Source organism: Pelophylax lessonae (assembly GCF_965119305.1).
Source record: "Pelophylax lessonae genome assembly, chromosome: 2".
NCBI lineage: Eukaryota > Metazoa > Chordata > Amphibia > Anura > Ranidae > Pelophylax > Pelophylax lessonae.
In genome coordinates, this window is record NC_138769.1 from 280,344,912 (window position 1) to 280,360,097 (window position 15,186).

The following is a 15,186-nucleotide window of genomic DNA, read 5'->3' on the forward strand; positions in this document are numbered from 1 at the left end:
TACCACAACTAGCATTCCCATCATCCACCCAGGGGTCAAAGAACGACATCTGCTCACCGGGAGGAAACCAGAGGAAACCCCCCAGGGGCGCCAGCGGGGAAACAGGGGGCGCCAGGTCTAGAAGCTTATTGATGCGATCCCAGGTGTCCAAGACCTGGGTTGTCAGAGGAGACGTATAAGTCGACAGCCCCCTGTATTCCCGGGACAGCCAGGGAGCATAGGACAGGTTCCTACCCGCCATACACTTCTCCAAGGAAACCCAAAGCTTGGAGTGGGTGTGGAAACGCCAGTTCAAAATACGTTGTAGAACAACCGCCCTATAATAGCGACGCACATCTGGCAGGCCAAGGCCACCCAGATTTTTCGGGCGCTTCAGGGTAGTCAGTGCGAGGCGGGGGCGCTTCGCGTTCCATACAAAATCAATGAGCATGCCGTCAAGGTGAGTGAAGAAACCGCGGGCAGGGGGATGGGTAGCATTTGCAAGTAAAACAGCACCCGAGGGAGGACAGTCATTTTAACAATGTTAACCCTCCCTAGCCAAGTGAAAGCCGTCTTAGTCCAATGGAGGAAGTCCTGTTTGATGTTAGATAGCAGTCGGGGGTAGTTCTGAGCGTATAGCGTGTCAAAGCTGTTGGTAAGTTGGATCCCGAGGTACCTCATAGACGTGGCGGTCCATGTGAAGGGAAAGGCAGCCCTAAGGGCCCCGGAGAGGGACGAGGGGACGGACACCGGCAGTATCTCCGATTTGGTGAGATTTATTTTAAAGTTGGAAACAGCGCCAAAGCTCTCCAGTTCCCGCATCAGGACCGGCAGCGAGAGCAAGGGGTCAGTGAGATGGAATAACACATCATCAGCGTAGGCTGAGAGTTTGTGCTCCATGTTGCCTACCGTCACACCCCTAATATCGCCATTCGCCCGAACCCTGCTCAAGAAAGGTTCCAGAACAAGGGCAAAAAGAAGGGGCGAAAGGGGGCACCCCTGCCTGGTACCGTTCCTGATCGGGAAGTCCGCTGACAAGTAGCCATTGACCCAAACCCTGGCCCTAGGGCCCGCATACAGCGCCAGAATCCAAGCCATCATACGGGAGCCGAGGCCCAGGGACCCCAGCACCGCCTGCATATAGTGCTACGGGTGCTCTTTTCCCGCCTCTTGGACCGCGGCGTCTGGGCTCGTCTTCCCGATCAGGAACGGTACCAGGCAGGGGTGCCCCCTTTCGCCCCTTCTTTTTGCCCTTGTTCTGGAACCTTTCTTGAGCAGGGTTCGGGCGAATGGCGATATTAGGGGTGTGACGGTAGACAACATGGAGCACAAACTCTCGGCCTACGCTGATGATGTGTTATTCCATCTCACTGACCCCTTGCTCTCGCTGCCGGTCCTGATGCGGGAACTGGAGCGCTTTGGCGCTGTTTCCAACTTTAAAATAAATCTCACCAAATCGGAGATACTGCCGGTGTCCGTCCCCTCGTCCCTCTCCGGGGCCCTTAGGGCTGCCTTTCCCTTCACATGGACCGCCACGTCTATGAGGTACCTCGGGATCCAACTTACCAACAGCTTCGACACGCTATACGCTCAGAACTACCCCCGACTGCTATCTAACATCAAACAGGACTTCCTCCATTGGACTAAGACGGCTTTCACTTGGCTAGGGAGGGTTAACATTGTTAAAATGACTGTCCTCCCTCGGGTGCTGTTTTACTTGCAAATGCTACCCATCCCCCTGCCCGCGGTTTCTTCACTCACCTTGACGGCATGCTCATTGATTTTGTATGGAACGCGAAGCGCCCCCGCCTCGCACTGACTACCCTGAAGCGCCCGAAAAATCTGGGTGGCCTTGGCCTGCCAGATGTGCGTCGCTATTATAGGGCGGTTGTTCTACAACGTATTTTGAACTGGCGTTTCCACACCCACTCCAAGCTTTGGGTTTCCTTGGAGAAGTGTATGGCGGGTAGGAACCTGTCCTATGCTCCCTGGCTGTCCCGGGAATACAGGGGGCTGTCGACTTATACGTCTCCTCTGACAACCCAGGTCTTGGACACCTGGGATCGCATCAATAAGCTTCTAGACCTGGCGCCCCCTGTTTCCCCGCTGGCGCCCCTGGGGGGTTTCCTCTGGTTTCCTCCGGGTGAGCAGATGTCGTTCTTTGACCCCTGGGTGGATGATGGGAATGCTAGTTGTGGTAAGCTGCTGGAGGGGGGCAGACTGTTGCCTTACGAGCGGCTGGGAGGCCGTCGGGGTGGTTCCCCACTTAATTTCTGGAAATACCGCCAACTGCACCATTTCTTCCGGGTTTACGGCCCCTCGATTCGCCCTCCTGCCTCTCTCAAACCCTTTGAACGTTTGTTCATACAGGACGAGGCGGCCCCTCGTCTTGTGTCGGAAATGTACCAGCTACTGGGGGAGGTGGTTCCTGCTTCCAGGCCCGGATTCCTGCGGGCGTGGGAGCGGGACTTGGGCCGGGAACTTTCGGAGACGAGGTCGGCTCATCTCTACCAGCTTACGCACTCGAGCTCCACAGATTCCAAAATGCAAGAGACGAATTACAAAATTATGACTCGATGGTACAGGGTCCCTGCCGACCTTCATCGTATTTTCCCCTCCGTCCCTGCTACTTGCTGGAGGGGGTGTGGTGGCCGTGGTACTCTCCTCCATATTTGGTGGGAGTGCCCGGTCATCGCCCCCTTTTGGCGGGACATCCGCGATCAGATTAAAGCCATCCTGGATGTTGAGGTTCCCTTCGACCCCCTCCACTTCTTGCTGCACGTTCCATGCCTGCCGATTAGCCGATACCGACGCAGTATACTGCCCCATCTCCTCAATGCTGCCAGGAGATTAATCCCTATGTACTGGAAGAGGCCGCAGGTGCCGGGCGGCTCGGAGTGGAGGCGAGTTGTTGACGGCATCAGAGATGCGGAGGAATGGCTTGCTAAATGCAGGGGAACTGGGGACCGCGATGCTGAGAAGTGGAGACCCTGGCTGGATCACATTGGTGACCCTGCCCTTGTGCCCTCCAGCCTCGATAGGGCCCTGTTAGTGCTTGCTGACCCGTCCTTAACGGACTTGGCGGGCCCTTCGCCCCCAGCCTGACCCCTGGGTCCAGTGCCCCCCTCTCCTTAGGTGGCCACTGGAAGCTGCGTGTAGCCGGCTGTTGGAGGGCAGTGGATGGGATGCGTGGTGGAGATGGGTGTGCCCCGGATGATAGCAGGTACGTTTCTCTCTCCCCCCCCTCTTCTTTTCCTGCTGTTCCCCCTCTTTGTTTCCCCCTACTTCTGATACTCTCCCCCTTTCGTTCTATTTCTCTCACTGACTGTGTGATGCCACTTGCTTGTGTTGTATGTGCCCGGCGACAGGCATGCTGCCGGCGTCGTGTCCGTGGACCCACTGGGTCGTGGACACCCCGTCTGCTATTAGTACGGGGTGCTGTGGTGTGGTGGGTGCCTGGCCCCCCCCTTCCCGCTGCCCGGCTTGGGTGGTGGGTCGAGAGATGGGACTGTCCTCTGTTGGGGCGACTTCCCGGAGAGCGGTTTGTTGGAGGCCTCTTTTTTAAGCCCCCCTCTCTCTGGGTGTATCCCGCCGGAGGGCCCCGATGGGGTGCTGTTCCTATTTTGATTTTTCTTTCCTTTTCGCACACCTGGCGGCCTGAGTGCTCCGTTTTTGTGTCCACCTCTGGCGCATGGTGGCATGCCTCTCGCCCCTGGGCTTCGGATCACCGGCCCTGGAGGCTTACTGTAGTATGCGGAGCTACAGCACCTTTTGATGCCTAGGATTGCTGCTCCCCTCATGCAACACTTGTCACTTTGCCAATTGTTTGACTTGCTGTTTCTACTGTGCGTTCTTTTTTTTTTTTCCTTGTACGGTGTGATTTTGTTATATGTTGAAAAATAAAGATTGTTTAAAAAAAAAAAAAAAAGCCAAAAGCCTACAGCACTTGGTATTCCCAGGCGGTCTCCCATTTAGGTACTAACCAGTCCCGTCCCTGCTTAGCTTCCGAGATCAGGCACGTTCAAGGTGATGTGGCCGTAGGCGATCACCACTGCCACTTTCGACCCCTTTGAACTTGGCCATGGCAAGATGGCTCCGCAGGAGAAACAAAAAGAAAGCCAACAAATAAAGGAAAAGCCAAAAGCTTACAGCACCTGGTATTCCCAGGTGGTCTCCCATCCAGGTACTAACCAGGCCCGACCCTGCTTAGCTTAGGAGAGCAGACGAAATCAGGTGCGTTCAGGGTGATGTTGCCATTGGCGATCACCACTACCACCCTCGACCCCTTTGAACTTGACCATGGCAAAATGGCATCTCTGGAGAAACAAAAAGAAAGCAAACGAATAAAGGAAAAGCCAAAAGCCTACAGCACCTCGTATTCCCAGGTGGTCTCCCAGGTACTAACCAGGCACGACCCTGGTTAGCTTCCGAGATCAGACGAGATTGGGCGCGTTAAGGGTGATGTGGCCATAGGCAATAACCACTGCCACCATTGACCCCTTTGAACTTGGCCATGGCAAGATGGCACCTCAGGAGAAACAAAAAGAAAGCCAACGAATAAAGCAAAAGGCAAAAGTCTGCAGCACCTGGTATTCCCAGGGGGTCTCCCAAATGACTCTATTTTGGTCTCCCGAGTGTTTAAAAAGCCTATTTTAGTCAAAATAAATGCATTTGATCACCAAAGGTCTGAAATACTTTTTTAGCTAAAATTACTGTATTTTCGTCTTTTAGAGTCTTAAAACGCCGATTTTAGACAAGATAATTGCATTTCTTAAAAAAAGGCCTGACAACATGTTTTTGGTCAAAATAACTCTATTTTGGTCTCCAAGTGTCTTACAAGCCTTTTTTAGTCAAAATAAATGCATTTGGTCATCAAAGGTCTGAAAAACTTTTATCCAAAATGACTGTATTTTTGTCTTTTAGATTCTCAAAACGCCGCTTTTAGACAAGATAACTGCATTTGGTAACAAATAGCCTGAAAACATTTTTTTGGTCAAAATGACTCTATCTTTGGTCTCCAAGTGTCTAAAGAGCCTCTTTTTTCAAAATAACTGCATTTGTTCACCAAAGGTCTGAAATACTTTTTTTTAGCTAAAATTACTGTATTTTTGTCTTTTAGAGTCTTAAAACGCCGCTTTTAGACAAGATAATTGCATTTCGTAACAAAAGGCCTGACAACATGTTTTTGGTCAAAATGACTCTATTTTGCTCTCCAAGTGTCTTAAAAGCCTTTTTTGTCAAAATGACTGCATTTGGTCACCAAAGGTCTGAAAAACTTTTTTTAGCCAAAATGACTGTATTTTTGTCTTTTAGAGTCTCAAACCATCGCTTTTAGACAAGATAACTGCATTTGGTAACCAATGGCCTGAAAAAAATGTTTTTGTCAGAATGACTCTATTTTGGTCTCCAAGTGTCTAAAGATCCTTTCTTAGTCAAAATAACTGCATTTGGTCACCAAAGGTCTGAAAAACATTTTTACCAAAAATGACTGTATTTTTATCTTTTAGAATCTCAAACCATCGCTTTTAGACAAGATAACTGCATTTGGTAACCAATGGCCTGAAAACATGTTTTTGGTCAAAATGACTGTATTTTGGTCTCCAAATGTCTAAAACGCCTTTTTTAGTCAAAATAACTGCATTTGGTCACCAAAGGTGTGAAAAAAAAATTTAGTCAAAATGATTGTATTTTCGTCTATTAGAGTCTTAAAAAGCCGCTTTTGGACAAGATAATTGCATTTTCTAACCAATCGCCTGAAACATTTGTTTGGGTCAAAATGACTCTATTTTGGTCTCCAAGTGTCTAAAAAGCCTATTTTAGTTAAAATACTTTTTTTTAGCTAAAATTACTGTATTTTTGTCTTTTAGAGTCTTAAAACGCCGCTTTTTGACAAGATAATTGCATTTCGTAACAAAAGGCCTGATAACATGTTTTTGGTCAAAATTACTCTATTTTGGTCTCCCAAGTGTCTAAAAAGCCTTTTTTAGTCAAATAACTGCATTTGGTCACCAAAGGTCTGAAAAACTTTTTTTAGCCAAAATGACTATATTTTTGTCTTTTAGAGTCTCAAAACGCCGCTTTTAGACAAGATAACTGCATTTGGTAACCAATGGTTTGAAAACATGTTTTTGGTCAAAATGACTCTATTTAGGTCTCCAAAGCCTGTTTTAGTCAAAATAACTGCATTTGGTCACCAATGGTCTGAAAAACTTTTTTAGCCAAAATGACTGTATTTTTGTCTTTTAGAGTCTTAAAAAGCCGGTTTTAGACAAGATAATTACATTTCGTAACCAGTGATCTGAAAACATTTTTTGGTCAAAATGACTCTATTTTGGTCTCCAAGTGTCTAAAAAGCCCCTTTTAGTCAAAATAACTACATTTGGTCACCAAAGGTCTGAAATAAACATTTAGTCAAAATGACTGTATTTTCGTCTATTAGAGTCTTAAAAAGCCGGTTTTGGACAAGATAATTGCATTTGGTAACCAACCGCCTGAAACATTTGTTTGGGTCAAAATGACTCTATTTTGGTCTCCAAGTGTCTAAAAAGCCCCTTTTAGTCAAAAAAACTACATTTGGTCACCAAAGGTCTGAAATAAACATTTAGTCAAAATGACTGTATTTTCGTCTATTAGAGTCTTAAAAAGCCGGTTTTAGACAAGATAATTACATTTCGTAACCAGTGATCTGAAAACATTTTTGGTCAAAATGACTCTATTTTGGTCTCCCGAGTGTTTAAAAAGCCTATTTTAGTCAAAATAAATGCATTTGATCACCAAAGGTCTGAAATACTTTTTTAGCTAAAATTACTGTATTTTCGTCTTTTAGAGTCTTAAAACGCCGATTTTAGACAAGATAATTGCATTTCTTAAAAAAAGGCCTGACAACATGTTTTTGGTCAAAATAACTCTATTTTGGTCTCCAAGTGTCTTACAAGCCTTTTTTAGTCAAAATAAATGCATTTGGTCATCAAAGGTCTGAAAAACTTTTATCCAAAATGACTGTATTTTTGTCTTTTAGATTCTCAAAACGCCGCTTTTAGACAAGATAACTGCATTTGGTAACAAATAGCCTGAAAACATTTTTTTGGTCAAAATGACTCTATCTTTGGTCTCCAAGTGTCTAAAGAGCCTCTTTTTTCAAAATAACTGCATTTGTTCACCAAAGGTCTGAAATACTTTTTTTAGCTAAAATTACTGTATTTTTGTCTTTTAGAGTCTTAAAACGCCGCTTTTAGACAAGATAATTGCATTTCGTAACAAAAGGCCTGACAACATGTTTTTGGTCAAAATGACTCTATTTTGCTCTCCAAGTGTCTTAAAAGCCTTTTTTGTCAAAATGACTGCATTTGGTCACCAAAGGTCTGAAAAACTTTTTTTTAGCCAAAATGACTGTATTTTTGTCTTTTAGAGTCTCAAACCATCGCTTTTAGGCAAGATAACTGCATTTGGTAACCAATGGCCTGAAAAAAATGTTTTTGTCAGAATGACTCTATTTTGGTCTCCAAGTGTCTAAAGATCCTTTCTTAGTCAAAATAACTGCATTTGGTCACCAAAGGTCTGAAAAACATTTTTACCAAAAATGACTGTATTTTTATCTTTTAGAATCTCAAACCATCGCTTTTAGACAAGATAACTGCATTTGGTAACCAATGGCCTGAAAACATGTTTTTGGTCAAAATGACTCTATTTTGGTCTCCAAATGTCTAAAACGCCTTTTTTAGTCAAAATAACTGCATTTGGTCACCAAAGGTGTGAAAAAAAAATTTAGTCAAAATGATTGTATTTTCGTCTATTAGAGTCTTAAAAAGCCGCTTTTGGACAAGATAATTGCATTTTCTAACCAATCGCCTGAAACATTTGTTTGGGTCAAAATGACTCTATTTTGGTCTCCAAGTGTCTAAAAAGCCTATTTTAGTCAAAATACTTTTTTTAGCTAAAATTACTGTATTTTTGTCTTTTAGAGTCTTAAAACGCCGCTTTTTGACAAGATAATTGCATTTCGTAACAAAAGGCCTGATAACATGTTTTTGGTCAAAATTACTCTATTTTGGTCTCCCAAGTGTCTAAAAAGCCTTTTTTAGTCAAATAACTGCATTTGGTCACCAAAGGTCTGAAAAACTTTTTTTAGCCAAAATGACTATATTTTTGTCTTTTAGAGTCTCAAAACGCCGCTTTTAGACAAGATAACTGCATTTGGTAACCAATGGTTTGAAAACATGTTTTTGGTCAAAATGACTCTATTTAGGTCTCCAAAGCCTGTTTTAGTCAAAATAACTGCATTTGGTCACCAATGGTCTGAAAAACTTTTTTAGCCAAAATGACTGTATTTTTGTCTTTTAGAGTCTTAAAAAGCCGGTTTTAGACAAGATAATTACATTTCGTAACCAGTGATCTGAAAACATTTTTTGGTCAAAATGACTCTATTTTGGTCTCCAAGTGTCTAAAAAGCCCCTTTTAGTCAAAATAACTACATTTGGTCACCAAAGGTCTGAAATAAACATTTAGTCAAAATGACTGTATTTTCGTCTATTAGAGTCTTAAAAAGCCGGTTTTGGACAAGATAATTGCATTTGGTAACCAACCGCCTGAAACATTTGTTTGGGTCAAAATGACTCTATTTTGGTCTCCAAGTGTCTAAAAGCCCCTTTTAGTCAAAATAACTACATTTGGTCACCAAAGGTCTGAAATAAACATTTAGTCAAAATGACTGTATTTTCGTCTATTAGAGTCTTAAAAAGCTGGTTTTAGACAAGATAATTACATTTCGTAACCAGTGATCTGAAAACATTTTTGGTCAAAATGACTCTATTTTGGTCTCCCGAGTGTTTAAAAAGCCTATTTTAGTCAAAATAAATGCATTTGATCACCAAAGGTCTGAAATACTTTTTTAGCTAAAATTACTGTATTTTCGTCCTTTAGAGTCTTAAAACGCCGATTTTAGACAAGATAATTGCATTTCTTAAAAAAAGGCCTGACAACATGTTTTTGGTCAAAATAACTCTATTTTGGTCTCCAAGTGTCTTACAAGCCTTTTTTAGTCAAAATAAATGCATTTGGTCATCAAAGGTATGAAAAACTTTTATCCAAAATGACTGTATTTTTGTCTTTTAGATTCTCAAAACGCCGCTTTTAGACAAGATAACTGCATTTGGTAACAAATAGCCTGAAAACATTTTTTTGGTCAAAATGACTCTATCTTTGGTCTCCAAGTGTCTAAAGAGCCTCTTTTTTCAAAATAACTGCATTTGTTCACCAAAGGTCTGAAATATTTTTTTAGCTAAAATTACTGTATTTTTGTCTTTTAGAGTCTTAAAACGCCGCTTTTAGACAAGATAATTGCATTTCGTAACAAAAGGCCTGACAACATGTTTTTGGTCAAAATGACTCTATTTTGCTCTCCAAGTGTCTTAAAAGCCTTTTTTGTCAAAATGACTGCATTTGGTCACCAAAGGTCTGAAAAACTTTTTTTAGCCAAAATGACTGTATTTTTGTCTTTTAGAGTCTCAAACCATCGCTTTTAGGCAAGATAACTGCATTTGGTAACCAATGGCCTGAAAAAAATGTTTTTGTCAGAATGACTCTATTTTGGTCTCCAAGTGTCTAAAGATCCTTTCTTAGTCAAAATAACTGCATTTGGTCACCAAAGGTCTGAAAAACATTTTTACCAAAAATGACTGTATTTTTATCTTTTAGAATCTCAAACCATCGCTTTTAGACAAGATAACTGCATTTGGTAACCAATGGCCTGAAAACATGTTTTTGGTCAAAATGACTGTATTTTGGTCTCCAAATGTCTAAAACGCCTTTTTTAGTCAAAATAACTGCATTTGGTCACCAAAGGTGTGAAAAAAAATTTAGTCAAAATTATTGTATTTTCGTCTATTAGAGTCTTAAAAAGCCGCTTTTGGACAAGATAATTCCATTTTCTAACCAATCGCCGGAAACATTTGTTTGGGTCAAAATGACTCTATTTTGGTCTCCAAGTGTCTAAAAAGCCTATTTTAGTCAAAATACTTTTTTTAGCTAAAATTACTGTATTTTTGTCTTTTAGAGTCTTAAAACGCCGCTTTTTGACAAGATAATTGCATTTCGTAACAAAAGGCCTGATAACATGTTTTTGGTCAAAATTACTCTATTTTGGTCTCCCAAGTGTCTAAAAAGCCTTTTTTAGTCAAATAACTGCATTTGGTCACCAAAGGTCTGAAAAACTTTTTTTTAGCCAAAATGACTATATTTTTGTCTTTTAGAGTCTCAAAACGCCGCTTTTAGACAAGATAACTGCATTTGGTAACCAATGGTCTGAAAACATGTTTTTGGTCAAAATGACTCTATTTAGGTCTCCAAAGCCTGTTTTAGTCAAAATAACTGCATTTGGTCACCAATGGTCTGAAAAACTTTTTTAGCCAAAATGACTGTATTTTTGTCTTTTAGAGTCTTAAAAAGCCGGTTTTAGACAAGATAATTACATTTCGTAACCAGTGATCTGAAAACATTTTTTGGTCAAAATGACTCTATTTTGGTCTCCAAGTGTCTAAAAAGCCCCTTTTAGTCAAAATAACTACATTTGGTCACCAAAGGTCTGAAATAAACATTTAGTCAAAATGACTATTTCGTCTATTAGAGTCTTAAAAAGCCGGTTTTGGACAAGATAATTGCATTTGGTAACCAACCGCCTGAAACATTTGTTTGGGTCAAAATGACTCTATTTTGGTCTCCAAGTGTCTAAAAAGCATTTATTTTTTTGCATTTGATCACCAAAGGTTTAAAAAATGTTTTAATATTTATTGAGTATTAACAGTACACTGAATAAATAACATGAACGGTAGACATAATCAGTTACAGAACCAGTGTTCGGAAAAATACAAATATATAAAGGATATAACAGCAACAGTACAGGAAAAGGTCATCCATAAACCATCGCATTCAGGTGAAAATTACAGCCAAGTAAACAAACCTTAGCATGTTCCCATGTGCATACGTGAAGGATAAATAAAAACATACAGTTATTCCCTCCCAATAGTAATAGGACCATGAACATCTAGCAATATAGCACACACCTCCGTAAAGTAGCAAAAACCCACCTGAAGTACTAAGTGCAAAGGGAAGGGAAAAAAGGAAAACAGTGGCAGAAAACTTAAAGGGAGGGGGGAGGGGGGAAAGGAAGGGAAAGGATGGGAGGACTCTGCACTCTTCTCAAGAAATGCTACCCTATCCAATGAGCAGCCGATCCATAACCAACTGGGGGGAGCCAAGGCCGGGTCATCCAACCAAGGTTGCCATAACGAGGCAAATTTCTTGTGAGCATTTCAATGCTGGTATGTCAGCTTTTCCCTGATTAAAGAGGCATTGACCTGTGTTATCCACTGGCCCATGCTCGGCACCCTGGAGGCGATCCAAAATCTAGTAATTAATTTGCGAGCAATATACAACAATCGCAACACGGCAACGTGAGCATTTGGGGTCAGAGTGTCCACCTCCAGAGCACCAAGCAGACAGACCACAGGATCCCTTAGTAGCTGAAAATTATACACTTTAGAGATCGTGTCAATTACCTTCCCCCAGTAGCGAAACAGCTTGGGACATCTAAACATCATGTGTATAAGTGTACCCTGGTCTCTCTCACATTTGGGGCACAAGGGAGTAGATCTGCGTCCCCAACGGTACAGCTGCATCGGTGTTCTGTATGCTCTGTGAAACAGAAATAAGTGAGATATCTTATGGGAGGCCGACACCGACACCAAAGGGATCGATGAGAGGCAAAGATCCCACGTCTCCCCATCTATGGGTCCAAGATCCCCCCTCCCACCCCGCACGAGCAGGGAGGGAAGAGGGGTCCTGCACGGATCCCAACAGAAGGACATAAACCTGTGAGATCATATTCTTGTCCGAGACCCAAAACACCTCACCCAACAGGCAGTGAGTGTCGGGTGTCAAAGAAGCCAAGCCTGCCTGGGCCATCATCGCGTGTCTCAATTGTAGGTAGCGAAAGAAACAGTGCCTAGGAACATCAAACTCCCTCTATAAGTCTTGAATATATTTCAGTACCCCAGCTCTGAACAATTGTGCTATAAAATATACACCATGGGCCTCCCACATCTCCGCGCCCTCTAGATGAAACAGTTCCGAAAAGTTGCGATTATGCCAAATCGGAGTCTGAGGAAGGTAACCCGTGATCTGCAACATCCCCTTGACACAGCGCCACACCATGCGAATCAAGGCGAGTGTGGGTAACCGAGTCCCCATATTGGAGAACCCCGCTTCAAGGTGTACAAGGACAGGGTGAGGCGAGTCAGTAGGGACCAATAAGGACCCAATAGGATCGAATGGATCCAAAAGACCCCAGCCCCCCATATGCTGAACCTGGAAGGCTAGAAAATATACTCTGGGGTTGGGGACTTGCCCATCTGAAGGGTAGCCAATTTAATCCTAGCCACTTTTTTGCACCAGATCAGTTCTCGGAACTGGGAGTCAATCCTATAGAACCATTTCCTGGGTATCCAGATTGGGGAGTTGTGCAAGACATAAAGAAGTTGAGGAGCCCACACCATCTTAATTAGATTGACTCGCCCAGCCACCAACAAGGGAACTTTGCAGCAGAGGTACGAGGTTCAGTGTGATATACTGGGTAGGATCAGGAGACACCTGGATCCCCAAATATTTGAAGGAGTCAACCACTCGCACTGTGGATGCACAGTCCGGAAGAGGCTGAGTTATGGGATCAAGGGGCATTAAAACTGATTTATCCCAATTTATGGAAAATCCTGACAGGGACCCAAAATAGTCAATAAGGGACATTACCGCCCGCAAGGATTCCCCTGTATCACCTAGGTAGAGCAGTGTGTCATCCGCATAGAGTGAGATAACGTCTGCATGGGAGCCCCTTCTGAACCCCACTATGTCAGGGGAGGACCGAATCCGCGCCGCTAAGGTCTCCAGTGCCATGGCAAACAGCAATGGAGATAGCGGGCAGCCCTGCCTAGTCCCCCTGTGCAAACAGAAGGGTCCAGAAAGCTCCCCGTTCACCCTCAGTCTGCCCGTGGGGGCAGCGTACAGTACCCACACCCAGTTCAGAAAGTTCTCTCCCACACCAAAGCGCTTGAGAACTTCCCATAGGTACACCCATTCAACACTATCGAATGCCTTAGCGGCATCTAGCGAAAAGACTGCCCGGTTCCCAGGGTTGTCTACTGGGATCTGAAGGTTCAGAAATAGTCGGCGGAGATTAAGTGCCGTCGATCTGGTCAGGATAAACCCCGATTGATCCCTATGGACAACCCCCTGGACAACAGAGGACAGCTTAGTGGCCAGTATCTTAGCTAGAATTTTAACATCCGTTGTGAGTAGAGATATGGGCCTTTAGGAATCCGACAAAAGCGGATCCTTGCCGGGCTTCAGCAGGAAAACAACTATAGCTTCGGACATAGAGGCAGGAAGGCGGCTGTTAGGGATACAAGTGGTAGCCTGATGGCAGAGGAAGGCTCCATGTGTGCCAGAGGGCGGTGCTTAGACAGGAACCCCCAAGGTAAGTGACACAGGCTAACCTGAGGTGCGGAATCTAAGTATCCACCGGTTTTCACCAGAGCCTCTAGTGGTGAGGATGGATTTTGCTGCGTGTGGATACCAGGTCGCAGTCCTCAGGGTCACCCCACCAAGGAAGAAGCCGATCAAGATCCGAAGGCAGATAAGCAGACAAGGGAGATCCGAGAGAATGGTCAAACAAGCCGGGGGTCAGGACGGGCAGCAGGTCAACAAGGTCAGGAACAAGCCAAAGGTCAAAACGGATATCAAACAGGTAACAGGAAGCAGGCTTCAGGAACACAGGAAGAGCTGCAGACAAGTCAGCAAAGACACAGTGCTTCTGAGCTGTTTAAATAAGGCAGCCTCTTTGCCAATTACTGCAATTAGTCTGCTCTAGGTTTTAGATTGCAGATTCATGACAGCACATCAGTGTGCTCAGGAAGCATTCCTAACATTGCCCCCCCCCTTAAGGGCAACCTCCGGGTGTCCAACAAACTGCTTTTCTGAAGATGGGCAAGAAAAAACGCCTGGATCAGGTCTGCGGCATAAATGTTACTCTCAGGTTCCCAGGAATTCTCTTCCGGCACATAACCCTTCCATTTAATAAGGAACTGAAGCTGGTTACCTCTTTTCCGGCAATCAAGTACAGCCTCAACTTCGTACTCCATGTCGCCATCCACCATCACTGGTTCCGGAGGTCCAGGGCTTCTGCCGGGGAAGGCGTCGGGAACCACGGGTTTTAAAAAAGAGTGACATGGAACACAGGATGGATCCGTAGGGTATCAGGTAAGGATAACTCATAGGACATGGCATTGAGTCTTATTTTAACGGGGAATGGGCCGATAAACCTGGAAGCCAACTTCTTGGATGGTCAGGCCAAGCGCAGGTTAGCTGTGGATAAAAAGACCTGGTCACCTGGTTGGAGAATCAGTTCTCCCCTCTTTTTCCCATCAAAGATTCTTTTGGACGCTATCTGAGCCTTGGCCAAGGTTTCCTGCAGAAGTTTGTTGTTAATCGTGAAGAAGTCAATGGTGACCTGAACTGCGGGCACTCCGGAATCAGATGGGACGTCGGGCAGAAAGGAAGGATGAAAACCATAATTGGCAAAGAAGGGAGATTGCCGGTAATGGAATGTCGTGAATTATTAAAGGCAAATTCCGCAAATGGTAGTAATGCTACCCAGTCGTCCTGGACGAAGGTGGTAAAGCACCGGAGATATTGTTCCAGGGTCTGGTTTGTCCTCTCTGTTTGCCCGTTTGTCTGCGGGTGGTAAGCTGAGGACATAGATAATTCAATTTTTAGTAGCTTACACAAGGCCCTCCAAAAGCGGGACATGAACTGTACCCCTCTGTCCGAGATAATGTTCGTGGGTACCCCGTGGAGTCACACAATCTCCCTAATGAAGACTTCTGCAGTTTCTTTTGCAGAGGGGGTACCTTTGAGGGGTAGAAAGTGGGCCATCTTAGTAAGCCGGTCTACAACCACAAAAATGGCGGAGCACCCGGCCAAAGGTGGAAGTTCCACGATAAAGTCCATGGCGATAGTTTGCCAGGGCCGGTCAGGGATTGGGAGTGGTCTGAGGAGACCCCACGCCTTACTTCTGGTGGTTTTACTCCTTCAGCAAGAAACACAGGAAGACACATAACTTCTGCAGTCTTTTCCCATCTCAGGCCACCAGAAGGTGCGTTG